Below are 12,559 nucleotides of genomic sequence, written 5' to 3'. Positions count from 1 at the left end.
GAAAGTTTGCTACATGCGTAAAGGGCTTGTCATGTGCCGCTCATTTCCACCATCCCGGTTACTGCTACCTGCCGGGATGTAGGTGAGATTGGCAGGTATCAGTAGACATGGCGTCACAGGCCCCTCTCACCTCTCCAGGGGGAAGGGAACAGAGTAGGACTAGCTCTATCATGGGGGTCCATGAAAAGTGTGCCCCAATACTCATGAGCTGCCGATCCCCTCCAGTATAAACCTGGTGATATTCAGGGAAATTTGGATAAGTGATAGCTTTAAGCACTGATTTTGCTGTGATGTTTTATGCTTTTCTCTTCCCATCTATTGCTGAGCTAGGCTGTGCAAATTCACAATAATATGGCGGCTGCATTCCCTGCCTCTGCTTTTATACAGGCTGTGACAGTCCCTCCTGATTGGCTGTAATTTCCGCAGTGCATTAAAGGGAATGATTTTTCAAAGTCGCCTGCAGACACCACTAGGGGGAGATACGGAGCTCACTGCGAATACATTGAAGTCAAGAAAAAGGTATTCTGAAAGCTCTGCAGCGCCTCCTACAGGTGTCTGAAAGCGTCAGCATGCAATATGTAGCGGCTGTCGAACGGCCGCGCGACATCTCGAGTACGCCAAAATTCTCGCTCATCACTGCGATGTTTCTCCCAGTTTCTAAAGGCTGTAAAAATGCATGTTCAGTCACCCCATCCATGCAGGTTTACAAGGAGACCGCAGTCAGGCTGATTTCGCTCTAGTTGTGCGCCAGTCCTGTCTGGCCTCCATCGGATGGCATCGGTTTATCCTGCCCCGTGGTGGGTAAGATGATCCAGATTCATAGCATCATAAGGGTCAATGATCCGGGCACTGGACTCCTGGTCAGATTCGCTATAATACGGGCACTAAAAGTTTTTTGGCGTACACCGCCTAATGTCAAATTCACACTGTACAAGTTTGGACCGCCGCAGCTCTGACCCCGTCCGGGCAGCCTCGAAGGCACGCGGTATGTGAGGCTGGAATCTCGCATAGAGTTCTGGGTGCAGATTATTTAGCTGAATGCATGAGGGGTAACCATGATTGTAAGTTTTCCTCCAGCTCCTATGATCCCAGCAGCTTAGCCTCTGTGATGCCACTGTCACAATATACGGGTCACTCCTCGCGAGACTACCGCTGGGTGACTGATTTATCATGGCAGCTAGGACCTTCCTGAGGGTCTCAGGCCCCCCAATTACTCATCATTTCTCTTTGCTCCTGTTTTTTGTCTAGTTTTGTGCTTGATTTTTGTTTGCACCCAATTCATTACTCTGTTTGCACCTTTTTTTTTTAAGACTATTTCCTGTGCTCTTGCCTGTTTTTTTTTTCCCTCCATTTTTTTTCCCCCATTTTGCGCAGTTTAGTGATTCGAGATGATTCCATCTTCATTAATTGCGACTTTTCAAAAAGTCCCAAAATTTAGCACAACTTCACCTCCAGTCCTCTCTGGTGTGTTTTTTGATTATGGCACAGTTTTTAATTTTGGCCCAATTTTTTTTAAGCTGCAAAAAAAAAAAAACAGTTCAACACCGGAAGAAAACCCCTTTTTTTTTCTTCTTTTTTTTTTTGCTTTGCACCAAACTTACAAAACGCGTGAGCCATTTTGATGACTTTGACGGCAAAAAACAAGTAATGCACGCAAAACAAAAAAAGGAAAGTGGCTTAAAAAAAACCCCAAAACCAGAAAATGATGAATCGGGTCCTAAGTGTCTGACGTGTTCGTACAGATATAAAGCACAGCGTCCTAGGAAACCGGTAATGATTCAATCCACCGCAATACTACAGTAGTGCAGGGTACCGTGCAGGCTCATTAAAATTGTAAAAGAATACGGTATATCCAAAAATAATCTGGAAGCTCAAATCCCCCCTTCCCTTTTCCTATAGCACAAAATAGAAATAAAAAATACTTAATTGGGATCTGTGCATTTTTGTCTGAACTACTAAAATCTAAGAATGTTTATCCCGTATGGTGAATGCTGAGTTGGGGAAAAAAAAAACCCCTGAATTTCTGGTTTATTTTGGATCAGGTCTCCTCCAAAAAAAAATGGAATAAAAGAAGTTCAAAACTCGTATGTATCAGAAAGTGGTACCAATAGTAACTACAACTTGCCCTGCAAATAAAAAAATAAATAAAAAAAAGCCTTCCTAAAAATCAATACATTTTGGCCCTTATTAATATATATATTTTTTGCAAGTTTCTTTGAATTTTTAAACCCAAGAAAAACAGTGAAAAAATTGTAAAATTACATAAGAAAAAATATAAATTTGGTATCGCCATAATGGTACTGACCCATAGAACAAAGTCACTAGCGCATAAAAACAAACCACCAACCCAAAAAACAACTCGTACTGCAAAAAACAACAACTTTTTACTGCTATATTGACGGAAAAAAAAAAATTATGACACTTGAAAGAAGGGAAGGAAAAAACTAAATTGAAAACCACGAGCAATGTATGGCAGCATAGCCACGGGGCAAAAGTCAATCGTGAGATTTTTGAAAGACAACACTCTTTTGTTTGTTGTGTTTTTTTTCTGGCTTTTTTTTTTCTACTCAAAATTTATTATAGGCATTGAAAGTAAAATAAAAAAATGAAAAAAAAAAAAAAGAAAACGGATATACTAAAAAAAAAATTGGTCATAGAAGTAAAAAAAAAAAAATTATAGTGAAAAAGAAAACATAAACATAAATGCTGCTCTGAATATAGTGTATTTTTGTGATTTTTTTTTTTCTTTTCCCTTCAAGGCTATAGGACTTAAAGAGAAAAAAAAAACTTAGGTGCTAAAAAAAATAAAAAAAGGAATAAAAAAATTATTTTTTTCTGGCTTTACTATAGGACTTAAGAAGAAGAAAAAAATACAAAAAAAATTCTAAATAAAAAAAATACAAAGGAAAAAAAAAAGTACTGATATAATACGGTAGATTTTTTTTTTTTTTCCAATTCTGATTCATTCCAACCCTTTTGTGTGTATATGTCCTTCGTGCAGCAAGTCGCCCGAGCCCACTCTCTGGGGGTGAAGAGTCACAGCCTGCTCCTCCTGTGGTTTCTGGACTTCTTGGCCTTCCACCTGTCGCCCCGGAAGCTGTGAATTTCCGGAGGGTCTTCCGCTGGCCGCACCGCGTTACGTGGGAAGGAGCGTATTGGCTTTTTGGCCCTTCATGGCACTCCTGGACATCCGCCTAGTCCGGAGGGAACGTGGTTGTGTCTGAATGTTCCTCAAGGCTTTGGTGATGGCTCCATCGTAATAGTTTGTAAGGAAAGTTAATGAAGAGCGACCGACGCTCGAGGGTATAATCTGCTTTACAATGAACCCATATGGCCACATGCTAGCGATTCATTCCAGCGAACCAGTCACTGTGAGTTGCTTTGCTGCATGCTGTAATATTAGCGCGTACATCATATGATATACTTGCACTTTATTAGATGAGGAATCACGCTTTGGCTCCGTATTATAAGTACGTGCTTCTATATCAAACGCTCGAGCCATTCTAGTAATGCTAATGTAAGCCGGTGTAGTACCGCTATCTGGCCATTAGGAGTCACTGCTGTCTATAGGTCAGTAAATATGGCAATGGGAACAGTGACACCTGCAGGTGAGCGGTAGAATTGCTTTTCAGATTTGCTAATATTAAATCACTTTTTTGCAAAAAAAAACGTAATGATAATGTGCATTGTGTGGTGCAAAACTGGACGCACTGAATATATACATATATCAATATATACATTATATACATATATGCTCTCTAAAGGAGCCTTAACACATGCATGTCCTATTATCTGTGATCTCTATATAAAATAGCGTCAATGATTTAAGAACGTATAGCAGAGATATTGTGCTTACGCTTCTTTTGAATCCCACATGATGGTAAATAATGGGTTCGGTGCGTTGGTAGGACCCGTGCCCCCCACTAGAGCGCTTTTGAGAATAAGGCTATGTTCACACGTTGCATTTTTGATGCAAATTTTAACCTGCGTTTTACAGTCCCAGCGAAACCTATGAAATTTCAGAATTCTCATGCACACACATTGGGTTTCTCCTGTCTCATTTGTAAAACTGCAGCGTGTCATTTCTTTCATTGTTTTTGCAGCGTTTTTTTTTTCACCCATAGAAATCAATGAAATCACCCATAGAAACCTTAGGGAAGTTGCATCATGATTTTTTGGGCGGGCGCTATACTTCATCAGCACACACAAGAGACCATCAAAACAAAGCAAAACAAACTTCTTTCAGGATTTGCCTGCAGAAAAAAACACAGCAAAAATGCAACATGTGAACAAAGCCTTTTAGGCTAGGTTCACATTGCGTTAGTGGGTGATCGCTAACGGACAGCGTTGCACGGCGAAAATGTCGCAATTAACGCCGTGCAACAGGTCCGTTAGCGCACCCATTGACAGCAATGTAAATTTCGCCAGCAGCGCATCACTAGCGCGTGCCTTTTTTGGCACGCGCTAGTGATGTGCCGCTCTTCTGTGACGCGCCTCGGACGCTGCTTGCAGCGTCCGCGGCGCGCCCGAGGTCCGTTCCCCGCTCTCGCAGATCGGGGATCTGTGAGAGCGGGGACGTTAACGCGACCCCTAACACGGCCCCTAAATAAACATTGCGTTAGCGCAATCCGCTAGCGCTAAACGGATTGCCCTAACGCAATGTGAACCTAGCCTAAGGCTAATGTGAAAATCAAGTATTTGATGAGAAGTTAAAAGTTTTATGTGAAAGAAATAAACCAGAAATGACCGTACAAACCAGTGATGCGTCTTTATTACAGCTCTTGTTTTTGCATAGATATAATTATTTGAGGATTCTGGCCAGCCGGAGCTGCAATCATAATTCTGCAAGTTTCTTTTGACCACTGCTGGCAGTAAAAAAAACAAAACATTATCCGAAATTTACAGCCCAACGTAGAGGGAGTTTGTTCCTCCTATATCCTGCCTATGTACGGATACATTAACAATTGTCCTGTTCTCATCGGCCCAGTAAACAAGTGCAAGTCTCTGGCAGTGCCGGGTATCGAGGCGAGAGACTCGCATTGCACTCGCAAGTGTGACCCCGGCCTAAGAGTTAGGTGGGCTGCCTCAGTGGTATCTGCTGGTCACAGTATGATTCAATAGTTTCTACTTTCGGACAATTTGATCTTATTTGATAGATAATGCGATAAATTGGCGACATCTGGAAATCATTTTATTTACAAATTCTATTCCTACACCTCAAAAATCACCCGCAGCGCCGAATATGTCTCCCTTCTGTCTAACCTGCCGTTTGTAAAATGTAATCTATCTGTAGCAGCAGAGATGGATTAGAGGGTCTTTATCACTCTACAGGAAGTGGGGGCGGGTCTTTATTTCTGTACAGTAAGTGGGGGCGGGTCTTATTTCTGTACAGTAAGTGGGGGCGGGTCTTTATTATTTCTGTACAGTAAGTGGGAGCGGGTCTTTATTAGTTCTGTACAGTAAGTGGGAGCGGGTCTTTATTTCTGTACAGTAACTGGGGGTGGGTCTTTATTTCTGTACAGTAAGTGGGGGCGGGTCTTTATTAGTTCTGTACAGTAAGTGGGGGCGGGACTTTATTTCTGTACAGTAACTGGGGGCGGGTCTTTATTTCTGTACAGTAAGTGGGGGCGGGTCTTTATTTCTGTACAGTAACTGGGGGCGGGTCTTTATTTCTGTACAGTAAGTGGGGGCGGGACTTTATTTCTGTACAGTAAGTGGGGGCGGGACTTTATTATTTCTGTACAGTAAGTGAGGGTGGTTCTTTATTTCTGTACAGTATGTGGGGCGGGTCTTTATTATTTCTGTACAGTAAGTGGGGGCGGGTCTTTATTTCTGTACAGTAAGTGGGAGCGGGTCTTTATTTCTGTACAGTAACTGGGGGCGGGTCTTTATTTCTGTACAGTAAGTGGGGGCAGGTCTTTATTTCTGTACAGTAAGTGGGGGCGGGTCTTTATTTCTGTACAGTAAGTGGGGGCAGGTCTTTATTTCTGTACAGTAAGGGGGAGCGGGTCTTTATTTCTGTACAGTAAGAGGGGGTGGGTCTTTATTTCTGTACAGTAAGTGGGGGCGGGTCTTTATTTCTGTACAGTAAGTGGGGGCAGGTCTTTATTTCTGTACAGTAAGTGGGGGCAGGTCTTTATTTCTGTACAGTAAGTGGGGGCGGGTCTTTATTTCTGTACAGTAAGTGAGGGTGGGTCTTTATTTCTGTACGGTATGTGGGGTGGGTCTTTATTATTTCTGTACAGTAAGTGGGGGCGGGTCTTTATTTCTGTACAGTATGTGGGGCGGGTCTTTATTATTTCTGTACAGTAAGTGGGGGCGGGTCTTTATTTCTGTACAGTAAGTGGGGGCGGGTCTTTATTTCTGTACAGTAAGTGGGGGCGGGACTTTGTTTCTGTACAGTAAGTGGGGGCAGGTCTTTATTTCTGTACAGTAAGTGGGGGCGGGTCTTTATTTCTGTACAGTAAGTGGGAGCGGGTCTTTATTTCTGTACAGTAACTGGGGGCGGGTCTTTATTTCTGTACAGTAAGTGGGGGCAGGTCTTTATTTCTGTACAGTAAGTGGGAGCGGGTCTTTATTTCTGTACAGTAAGTGGGGGCGGGTCTTTATTTCTGTACAGTAAGTGGGGGCGGGTCTTTATTTCTGTACAGTAAGAGGGGGTGGGTCTTTATTTCTGTACAGTAAGTGGGGGCGGGTCTTTATTTTTGTACAGTAAGTGGGGGCGGGTCTTTAGTTCTGTACAGTAAGTGGGAGCGGGTCTTTATTTCTGTACAGTAAGTGGGGGCGGGTCTTTATTTCTGTACAGTAAGAGGGGGTGGGTCTTTATTTCTGTACAGTAACTGGGGGCGGGTCTTTATTTCTGTACAGTATTTGGGGCGGGTCTTTATTATTTCTGTACAGTAAGTGGGGGCAGGTCTTTATTTCTGTACAGTAAGTGGGGCAGGTCTTTATTTCTGTACAGTATGTAGGGGTGGGTCTTTATTTCTGTACGGTATGTGGGGTGGGTCTTTATTATTTCTGTACAGTAAGTGGGGGCGGGTCTTTATTTCTGTACAGTAAGTGGGGGCGGGACTTTATTATTTCTGTACAGTAAGTGAGGGTGGGTCTTTATTTCTGTACAGTAAGTGGGGGCGGGTCTTTATTATTTCTGTACAGTAAGTGGGGGCGGGACTTTATTATTTCTGTACAGTAAGTGAGGGCGGGTCTTTATTTCTGTACAGTATGTGGGGCGGGTCTTTATTTCTGTACAGTAAGTGGGGGCGGGTCTTTATTTCTGTACAGTAAGTGGGGGCGGGACTTTATTTCTGTACAGTAAGTGGGGGCGGGTCTTTATTTCTGTACAGTAAGTGGGGGCGGGACTTTATTTCTGTACAGTAACTGGGGGCGGGTCTTTATCGCTCTTCAGGAAGTGAGTGCAGGACTTTATCTCTGTACAGGAAGTGGGGGCGGGCCATCATCAATCTACAGGAAGAGGGAGCAGGTTTTTGTGGTTCTATTCCTGCTGTTTTGTGTGTCAGACTGCATACATGCACAACAGAGAGGCGTGCTTTCAGTCCAGGGCAGGTGAGCCGTTGGACAAGAGCAGGGCATTCTGGGAAGTGAGGGAAAGGTAGGTCCCACACCTATAGTGCAAACCTGTGGCTAAAAAAAATATGGCAGGCAAGTTCTACAGGATGAGAATTGGGCCAGTTCCTGGACATTATAGACTAGTATGGACTCCAGATTTTGAAGGTAACGAGGGAAGCAAAACTATACTTTTCTACAGGATTTACAAGTATATTTTAATAGGGAACTGAAGGGAAGCTACAGACAGAAAACAACCTATTGTTTAAATCAGGTTTTTGTATTACATGCATTTTTTTATTTTTGCCAATGTTTATTAAAAAAAAATGAAAACAGGCAATTTTCACACTGGGGCTGTCTGAGACTCATACTGCCTGTCCTTTCAGGAAGAGTTTACAGCAGTTTCCTTATCATCAGAGGCAGGATTACAAAGACAGGTCACACCTCCATACACAGCTGATAACACAGGATCCACCAATCACAACAGATGATGTCACAGCTCCCCCCTTCCTTCACAGTGACCTCTGCACACGCTCATTAGATACTTTAATATAAAATATAGGGTCGGGATCTGACCATTGTGGCTAATGTAAATGTGCATGTCTTGAAACAACGGAAAGTTAGATTCTCATAAAGCCCTAGGGGCCGGTGTGAGAATTGCAAAATTTTATTTTATTTTTTATAAGTATTAGAAGAAACTACATGTAACACAAAACCGGATTTAAACAATAGATTATTCTCTATAGGAGGAGGAAGAGAAAAGAGCTTATACTGTAATGTCAAGGGTTTGTCAGGAAACAAAGGGGCCATCGCTTTGGCAGCAAGATGCCGTTAATACAGGCTGACACCATGTAACATCCAGCGTCAATTGTTTCTACAAATTTACCATATAACATTTCTATCCTCCCAAACTAATGGCGCGATTATACTACCCCCATCCCCCAGTACATGGACTATACGCTCATAAAAGTGCACTACTCCATTATTAGGTCCGATACTCTCTGCAAATTAATGTCATTATATTATTTATAAACACCCTATATGGACAGAAGTATGTGCCCCCTCCACATTCCTCCTCCAGGGGCTTTTCTGACCTCCCATTCTACATCCATAGGCATTAATGTAGAGTCGGACCTATAACAGCTTACGCTCTTCTGGGAAGACTTTCTACAAGATTGTGGAGGTATAAACATACTGACCAACTATGCACTTATTAAACTGCGTGTTGAATCAAAGAGTGTTGTTTCTTTTTTTTTATAAAAAGTTATAACTTTATTGACACAGACAATACACACATTTAATTAAAATAATGCCTCTAAGCCGTAGAAAAATTGTAATAACAGGTAAGCGTAGAGAAAGTTTACACTAATAGAAGGTAAGCACTAAATAACATTACAAAACAGCTTGATTTGTTGGTATTAATGATAGAGCATGCTGAGATAATATCTCAATTCAATTAAAGCATGCTAAGAAAATATCTCAATTAGATTAGAGCATGCTGAGAAAATATCTCAATTCAGGTAAGCATTAGATAAGGTAAGCACTAAATAACATTACAAAATAGCTTGACTTGTTCGTATTGATGATAGAGCATGCTGAGATAATATCTCAATTCAATTAAAGCATGCTAAGAAAATATCTCAATTAAGAGTCCCTGTCTGGAAACATTGCACCATTTTTGTAAAAAGCATGCTAAGAAAATATCTCAAACATTTTTAAAGCGATTGTGTTTTGTTATTGGTTGTCAAAAGAGCATGCTGAGAAAATTCTCAATTGTGCTGAGGGCAACTTTGCTGATACCATGGACATAATTTATAAAGAATGCAGAAAGCTGCATATCAAAACACAGTATATTAATGCAAAGAGTGTTCAGCGCTCAGTCAAAAGATCAATACCTTCATTTCGTAATATGCGCTACATAAATTTTAATGTGCAGACCCCATAAATCAAAACATAAATAAAGCTATTATACTGGCTCAAATGACCTATCAAAAACTGGACAATAAGATCTCCACAAGAATTTATGCCGACTCAATTACCCTATCAAAAATGAGCAATAAAGCCGCAGCTATATTTCATGCTGCGGCTTTATTGGGCCCCCAGGAAGAAGCTGTCGCGAAACGCGCGTTGGGGTTCGGCCAGGACTAGCGTGCCATGTGTGGCTGTAAGCAGGGAGCACCACCTATTTAGGTAATACGTACATTTTCAGTTTTTACAGTTGATGTATTTTGATATTAGTGGATCCAGGTTAGCAGTAGCTCTTGGAGCGCATTGATCTGGTTAAAGCTGGTATATAGGGCTCTTGGAATCCATGGTTTCTATCTGCACTAAATATAGGTGCGGTCATAGTATTTACTCTGACTGGGCAATGAAATGGATATAATCCTTGCATGGCTGTGAGTAGCATTAAATATAGCTGCGGCTTTATTGCTCATTTTTGATAGGGTAATTGAGTCGGCATAAATTCTTGTGGAGATCTTATTGTCCAGTTTTTGATAGGTCATTTGAGCCAGTATAATAGCTTTATTTATGCAGCTTTCTGCATTCTTTATAAATTATGTCCATGGTATCAGCAAAGTTGCCCTCAGCACAATTGAGAATTTTCTCAGCATGCTCTTTTGCTCTCTTACGCTTACCTGTTATTACAATTTTTCTACGGCTTAGAGGCATTATTTTAATTAAATGTGTGTATTGTCTGTGTCAATAAAGTTATAACTTTTTATAAAAAAAAAAAAGAAACAACACTCTTTGATTCAACACGCAGTTTAATAAGTGCATAGTTGGTCAGTATGTTTATAGTGTGTATAGAGGGTTACCCATCCAGAGTGTGAGGTAATGGGTTTGGGTCATATGTTTACAAAAAATTGTGGAGGTGTCTGTGGGAATTCTGCCCCTTCATCCAAAAGAACATTTGTGAGGTCAGACCCTGATGTAGGAGGCTCACAATCTGTCCTAGGTCATTCAAAACTGGAGCATGCAGCCCTGCGTGCACACCATGCCGCCATTGTGGGACCCTTGAGCTGAGAGTCTAGATGTCGACTTGCCCTGTTCCCTGCCATCTAGCTGGCATTTAGATTTTTTCTAAAAGTCAATGCCAGTCCACACATTGCTCGATCTACTCTGGCCTAAATGTGCTACCATGACCTGCAGCGTCCCGGACTTGTCTTCCATCGAGCACATCTACAAAGGAAGCTTCCAGCAGCGGATCTTGATGATTTGCCCAAGTGAATTCAGAACCTTCCTCAGATGACCATGAATAACTTCACTGATGGCAGCCAAGGTTGTATGTACGGGGATTTCTGCACATGGCAGATGTTTATAACATTTTGTTTCCATTTTTTTCAATCCATTAACATATCTGTGACTTCCATAATTGCACGGCGTTTCCATCTTGGTGTTACAATTTCAATGTTGAGGAGTGTAAGTGTAATTATGCACCAGGTTCCTCTAGTCCAAATGTCTCAGGCAAATGTTTTTCCTTCCCTGGACTATTTAAAGCAGCGTAGGGCGGCATACCCGAGCTACAGGACCTCCGCGCTGTGTCACCCGATATATGCTAATGACATTTTTGTGATGGGGGCAAGTGCTGTCTGAGGTCAGCCTCATTGTCTTCATAACTGGCATTCCTGATCCCACTTTAAAGCTGAGCAAGGAATTTTTTTTTATAAACTCATTCACAGTTATCTCAGTTTTGTAGTAGATATATGATATGTCGTCTTTCCTTAGAATATACATTTTATTAATGACTTAAAAAGATTTTTCCTGTAAAAATATTTTAGTAATCACATATTTCCAGCACACACATATACAAACAAAGAAAACACATACTTTTGGATTTAAATTTTTTAAATTTTAAATTCTCCCACTAGAGGGAGCTGTAAAACAGTACAGCTGCAGAAAACTTTATGCAGTGAGCTCCCCCTAGTGGTGGCTTCAGGTGGACTGAAATTTATCATTTATTTCTAGGCATTAGAACCAGGAAATTTGCAGCTTTGTATCCCATAGCTGCAGCCCTTATATCCAGCATAGATATTTTTTAAAAGTATGGTAGACATTGATTGAAAAATAATAGATTTGGCTCCACTCTTAGTAGGTGATCGTGTTGTTATAGGGCGCTAGGATTTATATGTACAGCTGTGTTATAGGGGTTTTTAGTAGTTAATCATTTGCAGGTTTTTTAAGCCACTTTTCTGCACACAATTGCACACAATTCTTCAATATGGCGACTCTTAGTTCATTAATTTTCCAAAAAATCAAAAATACTCTTTATTTTTACCTTTATTTAGCGCAAAAAGTTGCATGTTCCACTAAACTACTGCAAAAATTGAGCAAAACAAAAAGATGCGAACACATAAAATATACTTAAAAAGGTGCAAATTAAAGGAAAAATAAAGCACAAATGAAAAACAGGTGAATAGCATCAAAAAGTAGGCAAAAAAAAGCAAAATGTAATAATAAATCTGGCCCCATGTCTATATCAACCAGTCTGTCTTTGATTTCTCAAGGCTGACTTGTCATGAAAAAAAAAAAAATACAAATCTCACTTTTTTACCCCCTTTTGCCTTATAAACCAGCACGTGTCACAGGTTTACCGCGACAGAGAGGAGCCAAAAGACCTCAGCGTCTAATTTCTCCTACTCCTGCACTGATTAGAAGCACTTCACCTTCATATTAAATGGTGCAGGTTTCTTTTAGCAGTGCAAGGGATAATCTGCGCAGTTGAGAGCTCCTGGAGGCTTTCCTGCATTAAGGCTCTCAGTTGTTCACTGTTAGCCACTCCCCTCTCCTATGTACTCTGGGCTTTGGCTAGCACTAGTGAGGAGTGACTATACTCGTTACTCGAGATTTCCCAAGCATGCTCAGGTGGTCTCCGAGTATTTGAGTGTGCTCGGAGATTTAGTTTGCGTCACCGCAGCTGCATGATTTGCGGCTGCTAGACAGCCTGAATACATGCAGCATGCCCAAATACTCAGCGATCACCCGAGCATGCTCGGGA

The sequence above is a fragment of the Ranitomeya variabilis genome, chromosome 3, assembly GCF_051348905.1.
Source record: "Ranitomeya variabilis isolate aRanVar5 chromosome 3, aRanVar5.hap1, whole genome shotgun sequence".
In the NCBI taxonomy this organism is placed as follows: Eukaryota; Metazoa; Chordata; class Amphibia; order Anura; family Dendrobatidae; genus Ranitomeya; species Ranitomeya variabilis.
Note: the sequence above shows the minus strand (reverse complement) of the source record.